The sequence below is a fragment of the Triticum dicoccoides genome, chromosome 4A, assembly GCF_002162155.2.
Source record: "Triticum dicoccoides isolate Atlit2015 ecotype Zavitan chromosome 4A, WEW_v2.0, whole genome shotgun sequence".
Lineage (NCBI taxonomy): Eukaryota > Viridiplantae > Streptophyta > Magnoliopsida > Poales > Poaceae > Triticum > Triticum dicoccoides.
The window spans coordinates 448,531,909-448,558,260 of record NC_041386.1 but is presented as its reverse complement, the minus strand read 5'-3'; positions in this window follow the sequence as shown (position 1 = coordinate 448,558,260).

Sequence of the window (26,352 nt, the reverse complement as noted above, 5' to 3'; positions counted from 1 at the left end):
TAAAATGCATCAACTGCGTGTGTAACCGTGATGGTCTCTTTCCGGCAAAGTCCGGGAAGTGAACACGGTGTTGGAGTAATGTTTGGCGTAGGTTGTTCTAGGATCACTTCTTGATCATAGTTTCCCGATCGTGCTTTGTCTTCTCTTCTCGCTCTTATTTGCGTATGTGTAGCCACCATATATGCTAGTCGCTTGCTGCAGCTCCACATCATACCTTTTACCTTACCCATAAGCTTAAATAGTCTTGATCGCGAGGGTGTGAGATTGCTGAGTCCCCGTAACTCACAGATACTTCCAAAACCAGTTTGCAGGTGCCGATGAGTCCGTGCAGATGACGCAACCAAGCTCAGGAGGAGCTCGATGAAGATCTTGTCCTTTGTGTTGTTTCGTTCTAGTTGATCAGTAGTGGAGCCCAGTTGGGGTCGATCGGGACCGTGTCGCATTTGGGGTTCTTCTTTTATTTTGGCTCCATAGTCGGGCCCTGATTGTATCTGGATGATGTAATGTTTTATTCATATAATTGTGTGAAGTGGCGATTGTAAGCCAACTATGTATCTCTTTCCCTTATGTATTACATGGGTTGTGTGAAGATTACCTCACTTGCGACATTGCTTTCAATGCGGTTATGCATCTAAGTCGTGCTTCGACACGTCGGAGATATAGCCGCATCGAGGGCGTTACAAGTTGATATCAGAGCCTTCCCCGACCTTAGGAGCCCCATTGCTTGATCGTTTTTAGCGGCCGAGTTGTGTCTAGAAAAATGTTTTGAGTCATTTAGGAATTATATATCGGAGAGTTTAGGAATTCTTTTTACTCCTCAGTACCTTCATCGCTCTGGTGAGGCATCCTGACGTAGAGTTTTGACTCTTCTCTTCTCAAATTTCACTAATTTTTTTTAGGATCACGTGGGTATCTTGGAATCGTTCCGATGGTTTTGTGACGAGAACATTGTCTTGGTGCCTCCTGTCAGGGGTTTTGTGGAAGTGTCCTGGGGAGTTGAGCTCCGAGGTGTTGTCGTCATAATTTTATCGTTGCAGTTTCAGAATACCTGAGTTTAGTACGCCGACATCGAAAATCTCTTTTAAGCAGTTCGTTGGTGAGATAACCTCGACGCCACCCAGTATTGGGGCGGGAGTTCGGGAGTATTGCCATAACTTGTATAACGGATGCTTTTCGAAGGTAGAGGTAGATGATTTCCGAAGGTTTCTTGGTTATGTGTTGAAGGATGGATACAGCTGGATGTAGGATTTGCTAGTTTTGGGTGAGATATTATGCTTCCCCTGTATCCCCAACACCTGATTGCATAACTGGGATAATTTCGGGAGTTTATAAGTGGGAATTCAAGTAGCTCTTAGGATATCTTTTTGACAGATGTATGATATGAAATTGGGGTTCGACGTCTAGTGGTCCGCCTATTCACGGTTGGTTTTACAGTGGTCTCATTGTGTCTTAAAGAGTCCTTGGCTATGCTGACTCGGGGATGCTACGTATGTCATGTGCACTGCCTTGTACATGATGGTGCATTAAGATCGAGCCCGTGTAGGCCCCACCATGAAAACTTCAGACGAAATCTCTATCATATGTTTGTTCTGGCTTATTCTGCAAGCCAATCCTTGTTTTGTTTTGAGTTGTGGTATTCGAGTTGCTTCAATGTCAAGTGTTGATTCCATACCTTTCCTAAACGGTGTTCTCATATTCCTATGTGAATACCAAACCCCTTCATATTAATCTAGATTGTCATGCCAAGCCTTTTCAACCGGTGTGTCTCTCTTCAAGTGGATCCGATCACTTCAATATTCGCAAGATCAATTATCAGTTCTTCTCAACGGTGTTTGTTTCATCCGTCTCCAAGTTACCTTTGTTTTTCCCGCCCACCCACCCTTTTCCCTCAAGGACTCAAAATCTTAATCAAGTATCCATCTTTTGGTTATGAAGTCTCTCCATTCTTTTCCATCTATATTCTTATCCGGTGATTCTCATGAAGATTCTAACGGAGATTCAAGTTCATCATTCTTCGTGCTTTTCCTTCTCCGGTGGATTAAATTCGAGTTTTCGGTGTTGATCATATTCTTTTCTTTGTTTCTAATGCTATTCACATGTTGGTGCACCTCATAATTATTCCCCGCTTGCTATTCAATTGTTCCGGAGTGCTCAAGATATCTCGAAGATTCGTGTTTCCACTCTGCATTCGTTCAAGCTCATTCGAGATTGGTATCTCATTCAAGCCATTTTAATTCAACCGACGCATTCTCTCTTTTAAATCATTTCAACGGTGTTTCTCTTGAGTGGGCCCTAACCCACAGGTCTTTTCCGGGATCTTACCTGAGTCTTCTATTTTCCCGGAGCTATCCTAAATTCTTTTGAAGTTGGATGTAAGAATGATTTATCATCAGTCAGATTCCCTTGTCCAAGATCTTTCTAATTCTTTTCATCGTTGGCTCAACTTTTCCATTCTTCATTCCGGTGTGCCTCAATAATTCTTGGTGGTGTACTCGTTGTCATTCTCGGATGTTGAAGACCGAAGAAGAGTTTCTCTTTAATCTTGCTCTTTTCTCTTCAAGATTCGTGATTCTAGCTTGTTGCCATCCTCTCGTAATTGTCTTGATCGTGAGAATTCTTTTCACCTATCCGGAGCAATTCAAGATTCTGCTAAGTTTGATTATCCGGAGGCCATCATTTCGGGATTATTCATTCTCAGCTTTCAGCTATCATTCTCCAATTTTACCGGTGTTTCGCTCAAGTGATCTTTAATCAGCTCGTGATCTCTTTGTTCTCTTTTATGTAAATTCCCCTCAAGTATCTTAATTTTCTCTATAATTCTTCCCGGTGCTTCTTTATTTTTCTTCTTCGTTCATTTTCAATTCTTACGGTGGTTCGCTCAAGATTCTTCTTACCTTGTTATCATATCAATTCATTTGTTGTTTTCAATCCTACCGGTGGATTCGTCGAAGACGTTCTCAAGTTTATGTCATATCGCTCTTAATCCTTGGTACGAGAATAAGTAGTGTGCCACATCCGTTGCTTGGCATAAAATTAAATGATGAAGGATAAGCATAATGTAATTCTTATTCTTGTTTCATCCAAATGATTAATTCTTATTCCGGAGGCTCTTCAAACTCTCGGTTTCATTTGTTTCATCTTCTCTTTTTGCTCGGAGTTCCAACCTCTTTCAATTATATTATCACGGAGTTCTCTATCTAAACCATTGCGAGGCTTAAATCTTATTCTTTTCATCATTCAATTATTTTGGATCATTCTTTTATTACCGGATTTCTTCATGAAGGTTCTACATGATGGATTCATCAAGGATTTAATCCCTTCTCGAAGTTTTCATCGAGATTCTTTTCTAAGGAGCTCAAGCATTCTCATCTTGCAATCCGGAGTGCAATTCTTTCTTCCGTATCATTGGAGATGATATTATGTCATTCTTGATAATTTGAATTCATGTTTCTTGATTCACATGCTGTCATGAATGAGATATTTCAAATCCATCAATCTCGTCATTGGAGTTATCTTGGGTTATATTTCACCTTAAGCCTTCCCTAAGGATGGTTGTTATTATGGTGCTTATAAATGATCCAAGTTCTTCATTTATCCTTTCCGGTGCGATGTACTTTCTCGTCCCCTCGTTCTTATCAACCCAATTCTTTTTCCCGTTAGTGGCAGAATTTCACCTCAGTTTTGAGATGTTTTCCATAAGATCGTATCAAGTTTATTCTTTTCGTTGTGGATTGTTCCAACAACTCCGTGTGACCCTTCTCTTTAAGATGCTTTTCAAGCTCATTGGAGGTAGAAGATGTTGTTTTCTTCTCCGTTCTTTTGTTCCGTCGATACAACTTCTATTCTTTCATTCCGGAGGCATTGTGTTGTTGTTCTCTTCAACCCATCTTCTTGTTTTGTCAAGATCATGTTCTTTTCATGATTGTCCACTTAACCGGAGTGTCGTGCCCTCTTTTCAAGTTATATCACCTTATCAAGTTCTTATTCAATTCCTCTCTTTTCAACCGGAGTGCTGCCCAAATTTAGTCTTCCTTGATCCCCTTCCTTAACCGGAGTGTTTTCTATATATATCTTCCCTTCAACCTCAAGGTTTTCGCAATGTTCTTTGTCCCTCTTTTCTAACGGAGTGTTTTCAACTTCGTTCATCTCCGTTGTATTCCTTTCCCGAAATGGCTTAACCTTATTCAAGGTTTGTGGTTTCACTCGTTTGTCAAAGAAGCAACGTAGTTTACCTCTTCTCTTTCTCCTCCGTTTTCCCTAGGGTGCCATTATAGATCTCGGGACGAGATCCTCTCGTAGTGGTGGAGTGTTGTAATGCCCCGAGACCAATGTGCCAGGTGTCGTCCAGTTATTCGCTGTTGTTGCGTTGTCATTGCTTGCGTGTCATGCATTGCATATCATGTCATCATGTGCATTTCATTTGCATACGTGTTCGTCTCATGCATCCGAGCATTTTCCCCGTTGTCCGTTTTGCATTCCGGCGCTCCGTTCTCCTTCGGTGGTCATTTCTACCTTGTTCTCATGTGTGGGGCTTAAACATTTCTGGATTGGACCGAGACTTGCCAAGCTGCCTTGGGTTACTACCGGTAGACCGCCTGTCAAATTTCGTGCCATTTGAACTTCGTTTGATACTCCAACGGTTAACCGAGGGACCAAAAAGGCCTCGTGTGTGTTGCATCCCAACACCCTTCCATTTTGGCCAAAAACCCACCTAAACCTTCTCCATCATCTCGGTCACTCGATCACGATCGCGTGGCTGAAAACCGCACCTCATTTGGACTCTCCTAGCTCCCTCTACCTATAAATATGTGCTCCCCTCCCGAAATTCGCGGTGCAAACCCTAACTTCGTCCTCCTCCCGCCGACGGACATGTCCACCCCGCCCCCGGACATGTCCGCACCGCCCCTCAGTGAATCAGAAGCCGCCACCTGCCCACCTCCGCCGTCCCCGCGTCGCCGGGCCCACGGAGCCCATCTCCGGCCCGCCCCGGGCCCAAGGAGACCCGCGCCTCGCCGTCTCGCCGGACCTTCGCCAGTCCTTCACCGGAGTTCCCTGCCACCGCCTCGTGCCTCGCCGCCGGCCACCGCACCCTGCCGCCTTGCTCGCGCGCCGCCTCCGCGCCTCGCTCCGGCCACTCCCGAGCGCCGCCACTCCGCCGCGGAGTCCGCTCCCCACCACCGGCCTCATGGCGCCGCCGCATCGTCTCTCGAGGTCCGCCGCCGGCCTCCTGGCCCGCTTGCCCGCGCGCCATCGTTGCACCTCGGCCAGACCCGCCGCCGTCACTCCGCCTTGCCCGCTCTGTCGCCTCGTCGCAGCGGCAGGAGCCAGCCGCCGGATCTCCTCCTCGCCGGCGTCCGAGCTCGCCGGAGCTCCGGCCGGATTCGATCCGGGGAGTGGGATGAGATCCACCACTCCCCCGGTCCAAACGCACCTCGTCCCGATCCGGATCTCCTCGTCCCGGATCCCTCCGTCCCGCGTTGACTTTTCGCGGAGGTATAATTTCACCAAGTCCCCGAGATTCCCAGATTCATATGCCCATATTCATCATGACGTAACTCCGCATCCGTAACTCCGATTTGAGCATTTAGCATATCAAAATGTTCGCCTCAGAGAGTAGATCCTTTCATCTCATTGCATCATTTTCATTTGAGTTCATCTTGATGCCCGAAATGCTGTTAGAAGAGTGCTTCTTGAGATAATTGTCAGATCTGCTGCTCCATTTAGCTATTTGTCATTTTTTGCCATGATTTATGTGTACATGATATGCCCATGAGCTCTACATGTGTTTTGTTATATGCTTTGCCATCTATCCAGAGGTGCAACCCATGTATTTTTGTGATGTGTGTGGTGACTAGCACAAGCTTGCAAAGTGGTGCATTCGTTAATGCTGATTTCAGGGACTTAGCATTTCCACTAAGTCCTTGGCCTGTTTATCTCACATTGCCATATGTTCATGTTGTTTCCTAGTGATCCGTGCCTCTTTTGAGGATGATCAGTAAGGATGTTTTGTTAATATTGTAGTGCTCTATCCATCAATGTCTTTATTTGCATTTACGGAGCACCCTAGCTTGAGTCAATCGAGCTCTACTTTTGCTATTTCGTGAATCTGGGCAGATTGTCTACTTGTCAGCGATTTTGTCGAGGATGTTGTAGTTGATCCGTGCATGCCATGTGATTGTTCTTGCCATGTCTAGCTTGTATAATGTGTATTCTTGATGGGTGTATGCTTAGATTGTCATGACTTGCTCTGTAGTGAGTGCATCGAGCTCGTAAACATGCCTACTTGATATCTGTTTCAGCATGCTCCAGTTTTCACCAAGTCTGTGATCTGATTATGTTTTTGTCATGTTCACATGATTATTGTTAAGCTCGTTGAATAGATCCATGCCATGCTTTACTTTTCCATGTTCAGGTCCTGTAGCATATTGTTTTCTTGCTCCAAAGAGTGCTATCTGATCTGAAATTCCAGACAAGTGTTAATTTCACTAAGTCTGAAATCTATTTACCAAATGCATTTTTGCCATGCTTGTTTGAACATGTTAATGGATGAATTAGCTGTAGCTCAGTGTTCATCTTTTGTTAAGCATCATGAATGGATTCCAGCCATGTATTTCGTTGCCATGTTTAGGTGCTGTAGCATGTTCATCTTATTGCATTTAGATGGCTACTTGCTGTAAATCGCAGACCGGTGCCATATTTGAATTGCTTGCCATTTTCAAACCGTAACTCCGATTCTGGTGATCTTTATATCGTTTTCAAGCGATTTCATCTCATCTTTCTAGTGGAACACTTGGATTTACAAGTTGAGGCCAGGTTCATTCATTCCTTGTCAAGTCATGCATATGCATCGCATACCGCATCTCGCATATCATACCATGTTCATGTGTTGGTTGTTTACTATGTTGTGTGCTTATTTCCGGTGTTTGCTTCTTCGGGTTAGTTCCGATATCGTAGAGTTTGTGAGGACCCGTTCGTCTACGTCCATTTTTCTTCTTCTTGGACTCGTTCTTTTTCCTTGCGGGATTTCAGGCAAGATGATCATACCCTCGAAATCACTTCTATCTTTGCCTGTTTAGTTGCTCGCTCTTTTGCTATGCCTATGCTGCGATACCTACCACTTGCTTTTCATGCCTCCCATATTGTTGAACCAAGCCTCTAACCCACCTTGTCCTAGCAAACCGTTGTTTGGCTATGTTACCTCTTTGCTCAGCCCCTCTTATAGCGTTGTTAGTTGCAGGTGAAGATCGAAGTTTGTTCCTTGTTGGAACATGGAGATGTTGTTCCTTGTTGGAACATGTTTACTTGTTGGGATATCACACTATATCTTATTTAATTAATGTATCTATATACTTGGTAAAGGGTGGAAGGCTCGGCCTTATGCCTGGTGTTTTGTTCCACTCTTGCCGCCCTAGTTTCCGTCATATCGGTGTTATGTTCTTGGATTTTGCGTTCCTTACGCGGTTGGGTTATAATGGGAACCCCTTGACAGTTCGCTTTGAATAAAACTCCTCCAGCAAGGCCCAACCTTGGTTTTACCTTTTGCCACCTAGCCTTTTTCCCTTGGGAGTCACGCATCCCAAGGGTCATCTTTATTTTAACCCCCCCGGGCCAGTGCTTGTCTAAGTGTTGGTCCGAACTAGAGTCCTTTGCAGCGCCACCTCGGGGAAACTTGAGGGCTGGTTTTAGTTGTACGGAGCGCTCATCCGGTGTTGCCCTGAGAACGAGATATGTGCAGCTCCTATCAGGATGTCGGCGCATCGCGCGGTCTTGCTGGACTTGTTTTACCATTGTCGAGGATGTCTTGAGGAACTGGGATACCGAGTCTGATCGGAATGTCTCGGGAGGAGGTCTATTCCTTCGTTGACCGTGAGAGCTTGTCATGGGCTAAGTTGGGACACCGCTGCAGGGAGTTGAACTTTCAAAAGCCGTGCCCGCGGTTATGGGCAGATGGGAATTTGTTAATGTCCAGTTGTAGAAAACCTGAAGTTGACCTTAATTAAAATGCATCAACCGCGTGTGTAACCGTGATGGTCTCTTTCCGGCGGAGTCCGGGAAGTGAACACGGTGTTGGAGTAATGTTTGGCGTAGGTTGTTCTACTATCACTTCTTGATCATAGTTTCCCGATCGTGCTTTGTCTTCTCTTCTCGCTCTTATTTGCGTATGTGTAGCCACCATATATGCTAGTCGCTTGCTGCAGCTCCACATCATACCTTTTACCTTACCCATAAGCTTAAATAGTCTTGATCGCGAGGGTGTGAGATTGCTGAGTCCCCATGACTCACAGATACTTCCAAAACCAGTTTGCAGGTGCCGATGAGTCCGTGCAGATGACGCAACCAAGCTCAGGAGGAGCTCGATGAAGATCTTGTCCTTTGTGTTGTTTCGTTCTAGTTGATCAGTAGTGGAGCCCAGTTGGGGTCGATCGGGACCGTGTCGCATTTGGGGTTCTTCTTTTATTTTGGCTCCGTAGTCGGGCCCTGATTGTATCTGGATGATGTAATGTTTTATTCATATAATTGTGTGAAGTGGCGATTGTAAGCCAACTATGTATCTCTTTCCCTTATGTATTACATGGGTTGTGTGAACATTACCTCACTTGCGACATTGCTTTCAATGCGGTTATGCCTCTAAGTCGTGCTTCGACACGTGGGAGATATAGCCGCATCGAGGGCATTACACTTACGGCTCGCTGGCGAATTGATCCCCCCGCGGACTTTGTGCGGCAAAAGCACCCCCCAAGGTAGGACCCTCTGTGGGAGACTTCTTCTCCCATTTGGAAGCTTCGGCTTCTGACTCCCCGGGCGCAGTCCTTTTCCTCCTTCGGTCGTCTTCCTTCATGAAGACGCTCGCTCCCTCGGTTAGAATGGGCAGCGTTGGGGGCCCGCGTCCGCCCGTATTATCCTCCCCAGTATCTTCCTTCAAGGGCTCCGGGCAAGATGCGACCTGGAGCATCTTTTCCAATACCGGATTCTCCAAACCCTCAGGGAGGGGGGCTGAACACCGAATCAACTTTGCCTTTGTTAGCCAGTCCTGGTCAAAAAGCGAGCTCTCAGAAATAACTTCGTAACAAGTGAGAGATAGTATGTTCGGTCGGAAGATTCCTTACCTGTTCGGCGGTGCAGTTACTGCTCAGGCCCACGTCCTCGGTAATTTCCAGACACTCTACCTGAGGTCCGAAGAATGACTTATACATCTCCTCGTGCGTCAGGCCAAGGAAATTTTGAATGACACGCGGTCCCACGGGATTGAGCTCCCACAAGTGGAGGGGCCGACGTTTGCAAGACTGGACTTGACGAACCAACATAACTTGTATTACCGCAACCAAACTAAAATCTCCATTGAAGAGATCTCGAATGCGGCTTTGCAGTATATGCACGTCCTTGGCTGGACCCCAGCTCAGACCTCTGCTGATCCATGACATCAGCTGTGGTGGAGGGCCCGAGCGGAAAACAGGGGCGGCCGCCCACTTGGCACTTCTAGGAGCCGTGATGTAGGACCACTCTTGTTGCCACAATTCAGACACCTCTGGAATGGAACCTTTGGGCCATGGAGCTCCCGTCATCTTGCGTATTGAGGCACCTCCACACGCTGCATGTTGCCCCTTGATCATGTTCGGCTTTACTTCAAAGGTCTTGAGCCACAGGCCAAAGTGAGGGGTAACCCGGAGGAAGGCCTCACACACGACAATAAATGTCGTGATATGAAGAAAGGAGTCCGGAGCTAGATCATGGAAATCTACCCCGTAATAAAACATCAAACCCCCGACGAAAGGATCCAGAGCAAGACCTAGACCTCGGAGGAAATGGGAGACGAACACGACATTCTCGTTGGGTTCAGGGGAGGGGACGGCCTGCCCTCGGGTAGGCAGCCGATGCAAAACCTCGGGGGTCAGATATCTGGCCTCCCTCAACTTTTTGATGTCTTCTTCCGTGGCGGAGGAAGGCACCCATAGGCCTTGAAGGCTAGATCCGGACATGATTGAAGGTTCGGAGCACCTGACCTAAACTTTGGGTGTTTGAGCTTGAGGTGGGGGAAGGATTCGATTGAGCACGGGAGGGAAAAGAGTAAAAGCCTTGTCCCTTTATAAAGAGGATAAATATCAAGCGTCCTCTCCGTGGCCGTTTGGACTTGCCTATAGTCTAGGAGTCCTAGAAGCAGTTGGGTTACCCACGCCCGTATTGATGAGAATCTCGGAATAAGGGGACACGATCTCTGCTTCGTCAAGACATGCCAAGGAAACCGCCTCGCATGATGCGCTGAGGTAGGATGATAAAACGATTCGAATAAAGCCTTGGTCGTGGTGCGTCACACTACGGAATACGTGAGCAGATTAGATTTGTGTAAATATTATTCTCTCTATGGCAATATGTGGAAACTTATTTTGCAGAGCCGGACACTATCTTTGTGTTACAAATCTTCTATGAAGTACTTGGAGGAGGAACCCGCCTTGCAATGCTGAAGACAAACTGCGCGCCTGACTCGTCGTCATTGAAGCCTGGTTCAGGGGCTACTGAGGGAGTCCTGGATTAGGGGGTGTCTGGATGGCCGGACTATACCTTTGACCGGACTCCTGGACTATGAAGATACAAGATTGAAGACTTCATCCCGTGTCTGGAAGGGACTTTCCTTGGCGTGGAAGGCAAGCTTGGCGATACGGATATGTAGATCTCCTACCATTGTAACCGACTTTGTGTAACCCTAACCCTCTCTGGTGTCTATATAAACCAGAGGGTTTTAGTCCGTAGGACAACATACAGAACAACAATCATACCACAGGCTAGCTTCTAGGGTTTAGCCTCTCCGATCTCGTGGTAGATCTACTCTTGTACTACCCATATCATCAATATTAATCAAGCAGGACGTAGGGTTTTACCTCCATCAAGAGGGCCCGAACCTGGGTAAAACTTCGTGTCCCTTGCCTCCTATTACCATCCGTCCTAGACGCACAGTTCGGGACCCCCTACCCGAGATCCGCCGGTTTTGACACCGACACCATGCCAATCGGGTAAGTTTTTATATCTCACAGGATATTTATTTGCCCTAGTTTAATCATGTGTGGGATCTAAGCTCCCATGCCATTAACAGGACTGGGTAGAGACAGCGGAGCAGATCGACTGCCCAGCCCCCCATGCCTGAAGATCCTGCAGATGCTCTCCTAACAGAGATGCTGGTTCCGGCGCCTTACGAGGTGCCGGTGAAGAAGGCCAAGAAGAAGGCCACGAGGACCCGAAAGGGTCTCCGGCGCAAGGTTGTATCAGACTTGTCGTCCGGTAACTCTGAAGCGCACTCCTCCCACGAAAATGAGGAGGAGGAAGAGGAAAGTTCTCCCTCCCCAGCTAGGGAGAGACAAGAAAAGGAAGGCCGCTCCAACCGGGGAGGCCGAAGGGTCCAAGAAGGGAAGGACCCTCCTTCTGGACTGCTCCACGATGACCGCCTGCAGCGGCGACGAGTGATTACCCAAGGAGAAGCCCCTAGCGAAGTCATAAGTATCCCGATACCATAGTAATTCATGGTATGTTTTATTGCACTGCTTCTTCTCATGCCGAATATGATTATGCAGTCCGTCCTGAGCCCGTCTCGACGTATCTTCGTCAGACCATTCTTTGGACTCGTCGGATATGAATAGCGATTCTCTTCCGACCGCCTCCACCCCTTGCCCTACGTACAACGTCGAGGTCTTGTCTCAAAAGGCATTAAGCCGAGGGGAGGTAGTCCTGGGGGCACCTCAAGGCGACCTTCCGGACCCTGGGCGCAAAGGGATCAAGACTCCCACGGGCTCAAAGTTCGGTCCTCAGCTGAACACTGCGCCGGAACCTTCGGTGGTTCTGGACTCCGGCAGGAGATCCCCTGCTAAGAGGGGCAAGCCGCCCATGCCGGTGGCCTCTGTCCATCCAGAGGTGCTGGACAACTTGTTGGAAGCGCTTCGCGGCGCTTCCATTGACGAAGAGCACCGCACTATCATGAGTGCGGTGATCGATAAGGTTCAGTACACCAAAAACGGACTAACCGAAGCTTGTGCCAGCCTCCTAACAGGCTTTCAGGTAAGCAATCAAAATATAGGAAAATATTACCGCATAGACAGTAGCCCTTGATGCTCTATTTGGTGTTCGTGAAGAAAGGCCGAATAGAGGATCAAATAATGACTCAGGAGTTTAATCAGAATGTGTCTATGTGCATATGCAGGCTTCACTACTGGCCGCTGCCGCACGTACTGCGGAGGTCGCTGCACTGAAGCAGGACCTTGAGCGGTCCGAGGACGAGCTCGGCCTTACCAAGAGGCATCTCGAGGAGAGAAAAGGTAAGCAATACCTTGTCTATATATTAAAAAGAAATTTGGTTGTAAAATAATAGGATCATCATGAATTTGCCAGGGGCCACGACCGAGGTGGCGACCCTGAAGAAGGCATTGTCCGAGGCCGAAGACAAAGCGGCCAAGGAGCGCATTGAGCGGGAAAAGCAAGAAGCCCGGGTAGGTGAGGTGCAGCAAGAGCTCGAGGCTCTCACCAAAAAACACGAGTCCTTGGAGCTTGACTCTAAGACGCGAGAGTCCGAGCTTGCGAAGGAGCTCAAAAGCGCATGGAGCGCCAAGGCTGAAGCCCACAAGGCCCTCCAGGAGATTGATGCGGTGAAGAAGATAGCGGCGGGTAAGGAATTCATTATGCAAAGCAATCATGTGAAGGAAACATTCCTTTTACTTACCCGAGTTCAGGGCTCTCTGGGAACGTTCGCAGATATTCCCCGCAGTGTACTGGATGCCGCAGAGTTTTACTGAGTTGAGGAGGGGAGCTCGACAGAAAAGTTGTTCTGGTGTCAGTATACTGGTACCGAACACCCAATGCCCTTGAGCGACTAGCTGAAGCAACTGGTCGAGCTTCACACGACGACCGAACAGGACATGAAGGGTCTTATAGTCCGGATGTGGCCTGGTGATCCCCTGCATAGCAGCTACTTCGGTCTGGTGAGGCGGCTTGTGGATACTTGCCCATAGCTTGAAGTCATAAAGCGGTCCGTCTGCATCGAGGGTGTGTGCAGGGCTTTTGCCCGGGCGAAGGTGCACTGGGTGAAGCTGGACGCCGTAAAGGTGGTGAAGGAGGGGCCGCCGGAGGGCAAGGAGCATCACTGCCCCGAAATCTATTATGATAGTGTCCTGAAGGGTTCCTGCCTTGTGGCGGAGGAATGTGCTAGAGGTGTAATTTTTGAATGAATATGCTCACGTGATCCTGTAATGTGAAACGAGTTTATTTGCGCTATGCAACGCCTTTTGAATTTAAAATATTACCTTCTGTGCATTTGTTTATAAAATCTGAGAGTTGGCCAGTCATCGGCTTCTGCCCCCATGTAACTAGTACTGGGGTGTTCGGGATAAACCTGAGCACTCTTTATCCCAATTTTGGGTCCTTCGAGGGAGGTGTTCTGCACAATGAACCAGGCAATCGGACTATAAGGCTTTATCACTCCCACTTAGCCATAGAAGTCTACAATTTTTAATTTTGGCGAAGCCCCTAGTATTCAGAAGGCCGAATTTGGGGCGCTATATACGCCTAAGCCGGGCAAGGCCGACTCCTCGCCCGAAGCAGAAAAAGTCTTTAAGGACTTGAGACCTCTCGAACAGCGACCAGCTCTCGCCTTATCATGTCAATTAGTTTTCGGCTTTCTCTACTGAGGTGCTCGTCCGAAAGAACCGGGACACAATCACAGTAGTTCTCCCAGCGCTACCTTAGCCGATATAGCGGAACGTAAGGTACCAAAACATGGGAGTCGGGCAAACCCAACTATTGACCCAAAACATGATTCAGAGCTGATGCATATAATGCTATAAGTTCGGGGTGCCGCACTGTCGAAAGTGTTTGGACTTCTCACGCCGTATTATGGGGTAAACGAAATCCCCTGGCATACTGACCGTACTAGAATGTACGGGTGCAAGTTGTCGTAAATGAACATATAAGAAAGAAAAAAAGGATGGGTAACGCCATAATAGACTAATGCTATGCATTGTTATTTAAATAATATGTCGAAGCGTACTGGTATGAGTAGTGCAATAAGCAAAAAATAGGACTATTTGACATGTCCTATCCAAGGGCAAGCTGCGTATGGGTAGTAAAAAGCGGGTATATCGTTTGTTATTAGAGACCACCTGGGGGTTCCCTTGTACGTCTTAGCTTCTTGCCTCCTTGGTTGTTCCTTCCCGTAATGTGTCCGGCAATCATATTGCCGGAAAGGGCTTCCAGAGAGTATGGTCCTGAATAATAAAGGTATGCAGCCCCTAGGGCGGTTAAGCCGCATTGTGGAACGTGCCCTGATCGTGCCCCCACCTATGCCCCTGGTATATTCAATGCATAATTATGTATGCGTGGCACGGATTTCGTCGCTTTACTGGGACTAGGACGGGGGCCGAATTGCTAGGCGAGCTCTGAACGTGCCAGGCGATCCTGTTGCAGGTTAATCCGGACTCGCTTGACGGTGTCCGGGGGCTGTCTCGCCGAATTGGCGGTTTGCCTTAAAACGCTGCTTTGTGCTTCTGCTGCGAGGGCCGTAGTGTGCTCTTCCGTGCGGAGCGAGCGTTCTGTGTTTCCATTGACTATTATGACCCCCCTAGGTCTTGTCATCTTGAGCTTGAGGTATGCGTAATGCGGTACCGCATTGAATTGCAAATGCGGTTCCCCCGAGCAGTGCGTGATAGCCACTGCGGAACGGGACGATATCGAAGATTAACTCCTCGCTTCGGAAGTTGTCCGGAGATCCGAAGACCACTTCCAGTTTGATTGAGCCCGTGCAACGGGCCTCTACACCTTGGACGACACCCTTAAAGGTGGTTTTGGTGGGTTTGATCCTCGAGGGATCTATACCCATTTTGTGCATTGTATCCTGATAGAGCAGGTTTAGGCTGCTGCCGCCGTCCATAAGGACTCGAGTGAGGTGAAATCCGTCGATGATGGGGTCTAGGACCAATGCGGCGGATCCGCCATGATGGATACTGGTGGGGTGGTCCCTGCGATCGAAGGTGATCGGACAAGAGGACCATAGGTTGAACTTTGGGGCGACGGGCTCCATCGCATAGACGTCCCTTAATGCACACTTCCGTTCCCTCTTGGGAATGTGGGTTGTGTATATCACGTTCATCGTCTTCACTTGTGGGGGGAACCTCTTCTGTCCTCCTGTGTTCGGCGGCTGGGGCTCCTCCTCGTCATCACTATGCAGCCCCTTGTCCTTGTTTTTGGCATTCAACTTGCCGGCCTGCTTGAACACCCAACATTCTCTATTGGTGTGATTGGCTAGCTTATCGGGGGTGCCGTGGATTTGACACAAGCGATCGAGTATGCGATCCAAACTGGACGGGCCCGGAGTACTTCTTTTGAATGCCCTTTTTTGCTGACCGGATCTAGAGCCTCTAAATCCGGCATTGACTGCCGTATCATCGGTGTTATCGCCGTTGTTGTGGCGCTTGTGTGTGTTACGACGTGGTCTGCCGTTGGCATGTTTAGTATTCGAAGTGCCCGGGTTCCTTGATGTGTTGTTGCTGGGAGCCAGCCAGCTATCCTTGCCCGCGCAAAAGCGGGTCATGAGTGTCGTGAGGGCTGCCATAGATTTCGGCTTCTCCTGGCCAAGGTGCCGGGCGAGCCACTCGTCACGGATGTTATGCTTGAATGCCGCTAAGGCCTCTGCATCCGGACAGTCGACAATTTGTTTTTTCTTAGTTAGGAACCGTGTCCAGAATTACCTGGCCGATTCCCCTGGCTGCTGAGTTATATGGCTCAAGTCATCAGCATCCGGTGGTCGCACATAAGTGCCCTGGAAGTTGTCAAGGAATGCATCTTCCAAATCCTCCCAACTGCCGACAGAGTCTGCTGGCAAGCTATTCAGCCAATGCCGAGCTGGTCCTTTGAGTTTTAGTGGGAGGTACTTGATGGCATGCAGATCATCACCGCGAGCCATGTGGATGTGGAGGAGTAAATCCTCAATCCATACAGTGGGATCTGTTGTACCATCATATGATTCGATATTTACGGGTTTAAAACCCTCCGGGAATTCGTGATCCATAACTTCATCAGTGAAGCATAGGGGGTGTGCGGTGCCTGTGTGCCGGGCTATATCACGACACAGTTCATATGAGTCTTGTCTGCTGTATTCGGCCCGGCCGGATTTACTTTTAGTGTATCCGGCGTGATGGTCATCGTCCCGCATTGGCGCGCGCCCCCGTGACCCGTATATGGACTTTGCATGTTGTGCCCTGCTTTCCAATACGTCTCGCAGGTCCCGTGTGTTGCCCTGGGCCTTGGTATTTTTGTTTGAGTGGCGGCGGGGTGCAGGCTGAACTTCAGGCTGAAACGCCTCTCTGGCTCGGCCACGAGGTGGCCGGTCAGCTGCATCGTACATTGGTGATGTAGGTTTCAATGCTTCCTCCTCGAGGTGAGGTAGCCACCTACGCTTTGGGTAACTCTTGGAGGGGCGCTCGAGTTCGTATTCCTCGGCCGCAAGGACTTCGGTCCATCTGTCTGCTAGCAAGTCTTGATCAGCTTGAAGCTATTGTTGCTTTTTCTTCAAGCTATTTGTTGTGTGCATAAGCCGACGCTTGAAGCGCTCCCGCTCGACGGGATCCTCAGGCACGATAAATTCTTCGTCGCCGAGGCTCACCTCGTCTTCGGAGAGAGGCATGTAATTGTCCTCCTCCGATTCTCCATCTGCTGCCCGCTCTGGAGGACGAGCTTGTTCACCCTCCCGCTCTAAATCGTGCTGGAGGGGATTGTTGTTGTCTTCGGCGCTATCCGGAGTGTTATTGTCTCTTGTGCCGGTATCACTACTTTTGCTATGGCGGGACTTAGAGCGGTCCCGCTGACGTCAGCACTTGGGTTGCTTCTTGGAGGGGCCGACCTCCGCTGTCTCGTCCCCATTGCCTTCTTTGGGGGTGTCCACCATGTATATATCATATGATGAGGTGGCGGTCCAGCACCCTGTGGGCGGTGGTTCCTGTTCGTCTCCTGCATCGTCATCCATACCGTTGATGTCTTCGGAGTCGAAGTCGAGCATGTCGATTAAATCGTCGATAGTGGCTACTAAGTGGGTGGGGGTGGGCAGTGAATTTCTTCATTGTCCGCATCCCATTCTAGCCGGACATAGTTCGGCCAAGGTTCTCCTGACAAGGAGAGAGATCTTAATGAATTTAGCACGTCGCCGAAAGGTGAGTGCTGAAAGATGTCCGCGGAGGTGAACTCCATGATCGACGCCCAATCGGATTCGATAGGCATGGACGCAGGCGGCTCGGAGTCCGTGGCCGGAGACAAATCCAATGGTTCAGCGACACGGCTCTCGTAAGGGGTGAAGTCAGTATCCGGCGCTATCTCCACTGAGAGTGCAGCCTCCATGGTGGGGTCTATCCACCCGTCCTCGGATGGCGCAATTTGCTCTGGATTGAAGGCTAGAGTAGTTGCAGGTGTGATCTCCCGAACACTGTCCGATGGCAGAGCTAAATCATGCTCGTCATGATCGTGCGGCGCACCTGACATGGGCTCGAATCCGTCGAAGATCAAGTCTCCACGGGTGTCGGCAGTGTAGTTTAGGTTTCCGAACCTGACCTGATGGCCAGGGGCGTAGCTCTCGATCTACTCCAGATGGCCAAGCGAGTTGGCCCGCAGTGCGAAGCCACCGAATACGAAGATCTGCCCGGGGAGGAAAACCTCACCCTGGACCGCATCATTATCAATGATCGAAGGAGCCATCAAGCCTTATGGTGACGGCACAGTGGAACTCTCAATGAAAGCACCAATGTCGGTGTCAAAACCGGAGGATCTCGGGTAGGCGGTCCCGAACTGTCCGTCTAAGGCGGATGGTAACAGGAGGCGGGGGACACGATGTTTACCCAGGTTCGGGTCGTCTCGATGGAGGTAATACCCTACGTCCTGCTTGATTGATCTTGATGATATGAGTATTACAAGAGTTGATCTACCACAAAATCATAGAGGCTAAACCCTAGAAGCTAGCCTATGGTATGATTGTTGTTGTCCTACGGACTAAACCCTCCGGTTTATATAGACACCAGAGGGGGCTAGGGTTACACAGAGTCGGTTACAAGGGAGGAAATCTACATATCTGTATTTCCAATCTTGCCTTCCACGCCAAGGAGAGTCCTATCCGGACACGGGACGAAGTCTTCAATCTTGTATCTTCATAGTCCAATAGTCCGGCTGTCCGGAGACCCCCTAATCCAGGACTCCCTCAGAGGGCTTCAACCAACTGTGGTGTGAAGATCAAGCACATCAGGAGTGATAATGGAACCAAGTTCAAGAACACTGCCTTGATGACTATCTTGATGAGCTTGGTATTACTCATGAGTTATCTGCTCCTTATACTCCTCAGCAAAATGGCGTCGTGGAGCGCAAGAACAGGACTCTTGTTGAGATGGCCCGCACTATGCTTGATGAGTACAAGACGCCTCCTCGCTTCTGGCCTGAGGCAATTGATACTGCATGCCACATCATCAACAGAGTATATCTTCAAAAATTCTTCAAGAAGACTGCCTATGAACTCCTCACTGACAAGAAACCCAATGTGAGTTATTTCAAAGTCTTCGGTGCTAAATGTTGGATTAGAGATCCTCATCACAGTTCTAAATTTGCACCGAAAGCACATGAAGGTTTTATGCTCGGTTATGGTAAGGACTCACACACCTACAGAGTCTTCCACACCTGTCATCACAAGGTTGTTGAAACTGTAGATGTGCAGTTCGATGAGACTAATGGCTCACAAAGAGAGCACCCACCTCCTGTGACAGATGAAATACCTCCCGAGGAATCTATTAAGCTCAAGGCTACAGAGGATGTCATTCCTACTGAAGAATCCGCTGAAGAAGTTATTCCAGAACATGAAGAACGTCATGTTGGTGCACCTGCGGAAAATGGTGCTGAAGAAAATGCTGATCAAATTCCTCAACGTCAACCCGCTCATCCTTGCGTCGCAAATGAAGTGCAAATTGAGAAAATCATCAGCGACATCAACATTCCAGGTCCTCTCACACACTCAAGAGCTTCACATTTATCTAACTTTTGTGGGCACTTTGCTTTCATCTCTATCACAGAGCCCACTAAGGTAGATGAAGCATTTCTGGAGCCTGAATGGATTCAGGCCATGCAAGAAGAATTACATCAGTTCGAGCTCAACAACGTCTGGGAACTGGTCAAACATCCAAATCCTCGCAAGCACAATATCATTGGAACAAAGTGGATCTATCGCAACAAAAAAGATGAAAATGGCCTTGTGGTGAGGAATAAGGAACGGCTTGTAGCTCAAGGCTACACACAGGTTGAAGGAATTGACTTCGATGAAACTTTTGCACCTGTTGCTAGACTTGAGGCTATTCACATATTACTTGCTTAGGCTAACCATCATGATATCACTTTATATCAAATGGATGTGAAAAGTGCATTCCTCAATGGTAAGCTTGAGGAAGAAGTATATGTTGCTCAACCCCCAGGTTTTGAAGGTCCAAAGCATCCTGACAAAGTCTTCAGACTCAATAAGGCCCTCTATGGACACAAGCAGGCCCCTCGGGCGTGGTATGATACTTTGAAGGAATTCCTCATGAAGAAAGGCTTCAAACCCGATTCAGTCGATCCTACTCTCTTCACTAAATCTTATGATGGTGAACTGTTTGTGTGCCAAATATATGTTGATGATATTATCTTTGGCTATACTGACCAACGTTATAGTGATGAATTTTCCTATATGATGAGTGAATAATATCAAATGTCTATGATGGGAGAATTGAAATTCTTCTTAGGTCTTCAAATTCATCAACAACGCAATGGCATATTCATATCTCAGGAGAAATACCTCAAGGATGTACTGAGGAAATTCGACATGCAGGATTGCAAAGGCGTCAAAATTCCTATGCCCACTAATGGCCATCTGTGCACTGATGAAAATGGTATTGACTTCGATCATAAGGTATACCACTCCATGATTGGTTCTTTATTGTACTTATGTGCATCTAGGCCAGATATAATGCTTAGTGTTTGCATGTGTGCCCGATTTCAAGCTACACCGAAGGAATCACACCATAAGACTGTGAAACATATTCTTCGATATCTATCTCACACACCAACACTTGGATTATGGTACCCCAAGGGCTCGGCTTTTGATCTCATTGGATATTCTGACTCTGACTATGCTGGTGATCGTGTGGACCTCAAGTCAACATCTAGTACATGTCATTTCCTCGGACGATCCTTGGTCTGTTGGTCCTCGAAGAAACAGAACTGCGTATCACTGTCTACTGCTAAAGCTGACTACATTGCTGCTGGTTCTTGCTGTGCTCAATTGCTGTGAATGAAGCAAACTCTCAAGGACTACAGCGTCAACGTGAAGAATGTGCCTCTCTTCTGTGACAATGAGAGTGCCATCAAGATTGCTCACAACCCAGTTCAGCACTCGAAGACAAAGCACATTCAGATTCGTCATCATTTTCTTCGTGATCATGTGTTGAAGGGCTACATTTCTATTGAGCATGTGAAGACTGAAGAACAGCTAGCCGATATCTTCACAAAGCCCTTGTATGAGAAGAGATTTAGCAAGTTGCGGTGTGAGCTAAATATCTTAGAATCTTCGAATGTTCTTTGAAAAGGACACTCATCCTAATACTTCTGCAAAATTGATGACTTAGATGTGCAACACATGAAGAAACATTTTTCTTCAAATCATTGAAGACTAACACTCTAAGTGTGAAGAAATTAACGAAGAATTTGATTCTCAGAACCCTACAACAATTCTACGCGGTGTCTGAAATCATCATTCTTATACGGTGGGTCACGCCACCACAAAATGTTGAATATCTTCATTTGAGTTTTTTCCTCAGTTATTTAAATTCCTCAGTTGTTTTTCAACTTTGCATTGTCTTTACTGTTTCCGACGTTTTTCTTCATTGGCTATATATATATATGAGTTTATGTCCTCTGCTGCATTCACTTATGGCTAATTCTTCAAGTTGTTTTTTTCTGCTAAGTGAATGTGATCGGACCCTACCCCCTCTATGCTAAACTCAACCCATTCTATTCACAAATTCTTCATGTGCGTTCTATTTGAAACTCATTCAAAATCTTCACTGTGTCCATGTCAGCTGAAGAAATTGCGAACGAAACTTTAAAACCTATCTTATCTAAATTTTCAGCTTTGCTGCTCAAACAGTTCCACATCCTATGACAACACTTATCCATTCACCCAGGATCTCACACGATCTCCACTTCTCAGTACGTGGGTGACACATGTCAAGCGAATGAGAAGGGTCAGGGGCACGCTCATCCAAATTCTTCGGGCGAGCAGTTTTTCACCATGGCTATAAATACCCCCTCCCCTTCCTCACTTCTCTTTTACTCCGCTCGACCTCACTCCAGCTCGAGCTTCTCAAACCCTAGTGCCGCCTCTACTTCACCGTCGCCGGTGAGGAAGAGCTTCACTGCCTCGACCTCGTCGCCATCGTACTCGCGCAGGCTGCGAATTTCTTCACTCCACCGCCGTAGCTGTCTCCCTCTGGCGAGTTAGGGCATGGAAGATCCGCACGGACAAACTTCACATCTCCACTTCCCAATTCGTTGTGTTCTTCGTACATGGTAATTAAAAGTTACTTTTACTGCCCTCTTTGATTCAAATGATTTCTACAAAATCCTCAAAGGTGTTTTTCTTCATATCTTCACACACTAAAATACCTCACATGTCATCTGTTCTTGATTCGTTTCTCTAAGCTATGTTTTTCTTCAAGATTCCTCAAATTTGTGGATTTTCGATCTATACATCTATGGAACCTAAGACAAAGAATGCTTAGTGAAATTCTTCAAGACTCATCTGGTCAAAATTCCTCAAACTTGTTCTTTTTGAAAAACCTCTGAGAACGCATATGACCTCTCCAAATTCCTCGCAACTATACTCTGTTCACAGGTACTCATGTCAGCTGCTGAATCACTAGTTTCTCATCAACTTAACTCATTTGCAGCATTCCTCGAAGAAAAGTTGCATACATCTTCAGAGAATTCCATTGTTCAAATTCCTCAACTGAAGAAAACGGCTGACGGTAAGAAGCCGCAGAGAGGAGGAAAGAGGCCTGAGGTCAATACTGCTTTTGAGATCCCTGATGACATATACAAGGACTATTGCACTCCTGATGAGGCCACTCATGGCAAGGAAACCAAGAATGAGCGCAAAGTGCGCATCCAAAGAATAGAGAGGAGATGGGCAAGAGAGTGGAGGGAGTACAAATATGTTACTCCAAAATACATGAAGAAATTCGCTCTAAATCCTCCATGCCCAAGACCTCCGTTGGCACCTGGCCAAGAAGCAGATCCCACTAGCCTCAAGTGCGGTGAGGATTATCCTGATGAATGGGCCAAGCGCCAGGCCAAGTTGGCCAGACAAGCAAGAGAAGCAGTGAGGAAATTCAACGAAGACTCTGCTACTGCTGCTGCCACTGCCGAGGCCTCTGCAAGCAAGCCAAAGAAGGCCATGCCAAAGAAGCCTTCTCACAAGCCAAGTGCTTCTCCATCAATGCCCTCACGGCCAAGTTCCTCAGCTATGCCCTCACAGCCAGATTCCTCAAAGCCCTCACGGCAAATTCCTCACGATGCTCCTGCTCCTTCAAAATCCTCAGCTCCTCCGCTCAAGTCCTCAACTGCTCCGAAAAAATTCTCAGCACCTGCGCATCTCACCACGTGCCAAAGGACGAAGGGCATTTCTATTGCCTCAGGAGCATCTGCTAGTTCCTCAGCACCACTGCATTCTTGAACTGGTCCCACTTTGTTGAAGACCAAGGCAACTGCTGGACGAAGCTCTCGACCAAGTCCTTAGAAGAAGCAAGTCGCCTTCCAAGTGCCATCTGATGAAGACGAAGCTGATGATGAGGAACTTGCCGAAATCATCAGAGACAGGCAAGTCAGGGCCGCTGGAGCCAAGGGCACAAGTGTGCCTCTGCTTTTGGATCCAAAGTTGATCTTTGAGTACATTGACCTATGGCACAAGGACCCAAATACTCCTATGCCTGATTTCAATCTGACTCCCGACCAAAGTCATATGTTGACTCACTTCATACAAGAAGAGAAATGGAAGTTTGAGAAGGCCAGGCAGATCAAGAATGCGCAATACGAGAAGGAGCGCTTCCTGAAGAAGAACGTTGTCTCTATGACAACTAAAGAACTTGTCACAATTCAATCTGAGATCAAGAAAATCAATGATGAATTTGACGCATACCGCGCTGACTGGCTTGGAGCCAAAGTTTGGTTTGTAAAGTTGTCTAAAAAGTTCACTTCAATTGTTGCAGCCCCAACGCAACATGAAATTCCTCAGGTTGAAGCATCGGCTCAGCCGCCTGAAGAAAATGCCAGCACCGCTGATGACAATCAGGCTGCTGAAGAAATTGCTAATTCTAGGGCTGATGACTGCATTCCAGCCGCTGAAGAAATTGCCAGGGCATCCACTAGTGGTGCGCCTAAAGAACATGAAGAAGTCAGGGCAACTGCATCAGTTGTGCCTAAAGAAACTCAACCAAATTCCTCTGCTTCTCCTGTGCCTACCCCAACTCTGATCCTTCCATCTGCTTCAGATGTGAAGAAACTAAGGCTGCAGAGCATGCAACAGTGAAGAAAAGGAAGGCATCAACGGCATCAGATTCTTCACCTCAGAAGAAAATGAAGCCACTAACAAACTCGTTTGCAAACCCAATTGATGCTGTTCCTATCTCAACCATGCCATCAAAGGACCATGTTCCTTTTGATGAAGAATATGTGATTCCAAGTGAATCCGATGAAGAGAATCCTTCTGCTGCTTCGTCAGAGCAGATGGATGAAGAAATTGAAGTGGATACAATCCCTTCAACACCAGTTGTCTCCTCGCCTATGTCTCAGTTTACTGCTGAAGAGGTCGGCGTTGAAGAAATGGAAGATGAAGATGTGGACATTGGCTGTACCACACCCGTGCTAAGTGATGACTTTGGGGAAAGTCAGCACCCCTACTCTCCACTCTTCACACCATTGCAACAAATTCCTCAGTCCCCAGTAACTACTGTACAAATGGGATCTGATGAACCACATGCCACACCGTCTGTCCATGAAGAAATTCCAGCCACTAGTGTTGAAGATCATGTAAATGAAGAATTGAAGTCCCAGACTGCCACTGAAGAAGCACATCAAATTCCTCAGCCCGTGGAAACTGAGATCGAGATCCCGGAGGTTGTGATGCAATTGACTGACACTCCTCACCCTAAGCCAAAGGATCCATTCTCAAAGAAGCAGGAATTCAAGGCTGCTGATTTCTTCAGTGAGCACGCGTTCTTCACTGACTACAACCCTTATGATTCTACTCGTCTTAGAAGGAAGCGCTTCTAGGCTGCCAACCAGGCCAACTTCTATTCTTCACTGCTTTTCAACAAGGACAAAATCTTCTACCTTGAGCATATTCCTCATGTGGACATGAAATCACTGCCTCGTTTTACTCCTGTGCTCAGTGTGCTTCATGATGCAGGCCTCCTCAACTTTGCTCTGACATTGTTGATTGGAATGAAGAGCTCATTCTTCAGTTCTACGCTACACTACATATCACAGGTGATCCTGAAGATATCAACACCTGGGTCTTGGACTGGATGACCGATAATACTCACTATAAGGCACTGGCCTCTGGATTGCTTCACGCCCTGCCCATCAGTCCACCCAGTGAAGGAGCTTGCTGCCTATACCAAGAACCTGAACTCACTGCTCATTACATGCAAGTGTTAATGAAGCCTCAAAAGCCCGGTCAAGCCCCAAGGACCAAATTCCTCGTAAAGGATTTACTCTATGTGCCCAGAACCGTCTATCACATTCTGACGAGGACAATGAGTCCCATCAAAGGCCATGACTCATCTGATGAGGAAATAGTTGGCATCATGAAGAATCTGCTATTCAACATCATTCATAGCATTCCTATCAACTATCACGATTTCTTCATGAGGACTCTGGCAAATGCTGCACTTTCTCCGCTTGAGCTGAAGCCTTATGCACCTTGGATTATGAGATTCCTCAGGACAAGGTCTTCACTCAACTTCAAGGCTGATTTTCAGAATCACCTCAGCTACTTGCCCCCGATTGAAGTCCTCAAGCAGACTTTTACTTCAACAGATGAAAAAGGCAAGGCTCCTGCTGTCATTGATGAAGGTATTCATCCATTGGATGGTCAGTTTCGCAAAGCTGCATCTTATTCCACCAATGATGACTCTGCCACTCATGATTCTGCTGCCCATGCCTCCAAGCCAAATCCTCAAGCCACTGCTCCTTGTGTGATGACTGACCGTGAGCTTCTGCTTAGTCTTCACCAGAAGGTGGATCGAAACCATAAACGGGTTAAGCGTCAGTTTGGTTCATTTCTTCACAACATGACCGCGACACACAATGCAGTGAAGAAAAACCACTACTACCTCCACGAGGTTTTCGGTCGCACCTGGGCTATTCTGTCCCATGTCTATAGTGAAGAAGATCTAAAGAAAATGGGTCTCAAGGAAGATTTTGACTGGTCTGCACCTCCACCGAAGAAATTCAAGAAGGCCAAGATCCCTTCCTTGGTGGCCAGCTCTTATTCTTCATCGCGCGACACTGATGAGCATGAAGACTTGGACGACACTGCGGCAGGCCCTACATCAACAAACGACCCCAACAACACTGTCGCTCCTTCATCAACTTGATATTCTTCAGGGGCGTTAGTCCTCATTTTCAATCCTTTTGGTCATTTGATGACAAAGGGGGAGAAATTTGAGTTAGTCTTCAAGTGGGTCTATCTTATATGGGCATTTTTTGCTAAGTTACAACTCTCGTTCTTCTGAAACTTTATTGGATCGAGTTGTAAACTTAAACCCGATGGTGCTCTGATACTTTTGATGTGTTTTTCTGCATGCTTATTCCTCATATATGTTAATGCACGCATGCTGAATCACTCAGTCACCATATTTCATCATGCATTTCAAATTCTTCATATTATGTCAAATGCGTGTTTGAATTACAAGATACAGGGGGAGATCTCCATGATTTTTTTCTTCAAAGTGTGCAATGCTTCAAAAGCAAATTCCTCACTATGCACATCTTCCGGGGGAGTTCTTCTATATCTTGCAATCAAATTCCTCAATATCAGTATTTACACTTCATATGTTTATCCCCGTTGAAAACTTAACCATATTGTCATCAATCATCAAAAAGGGGGAGATTGTAAGTGCATCTAGTGCCCCTTAGTGATTTTGGTGTATTGAAGACTTATAGGTTAAGGGACTAATGCATTTGTGACTGTACACAGGTCTATAAGACTATGAGGAGTTTGATATTTACAGAGAAAGTTGACCCCTAAAAATGAAGTTCTTC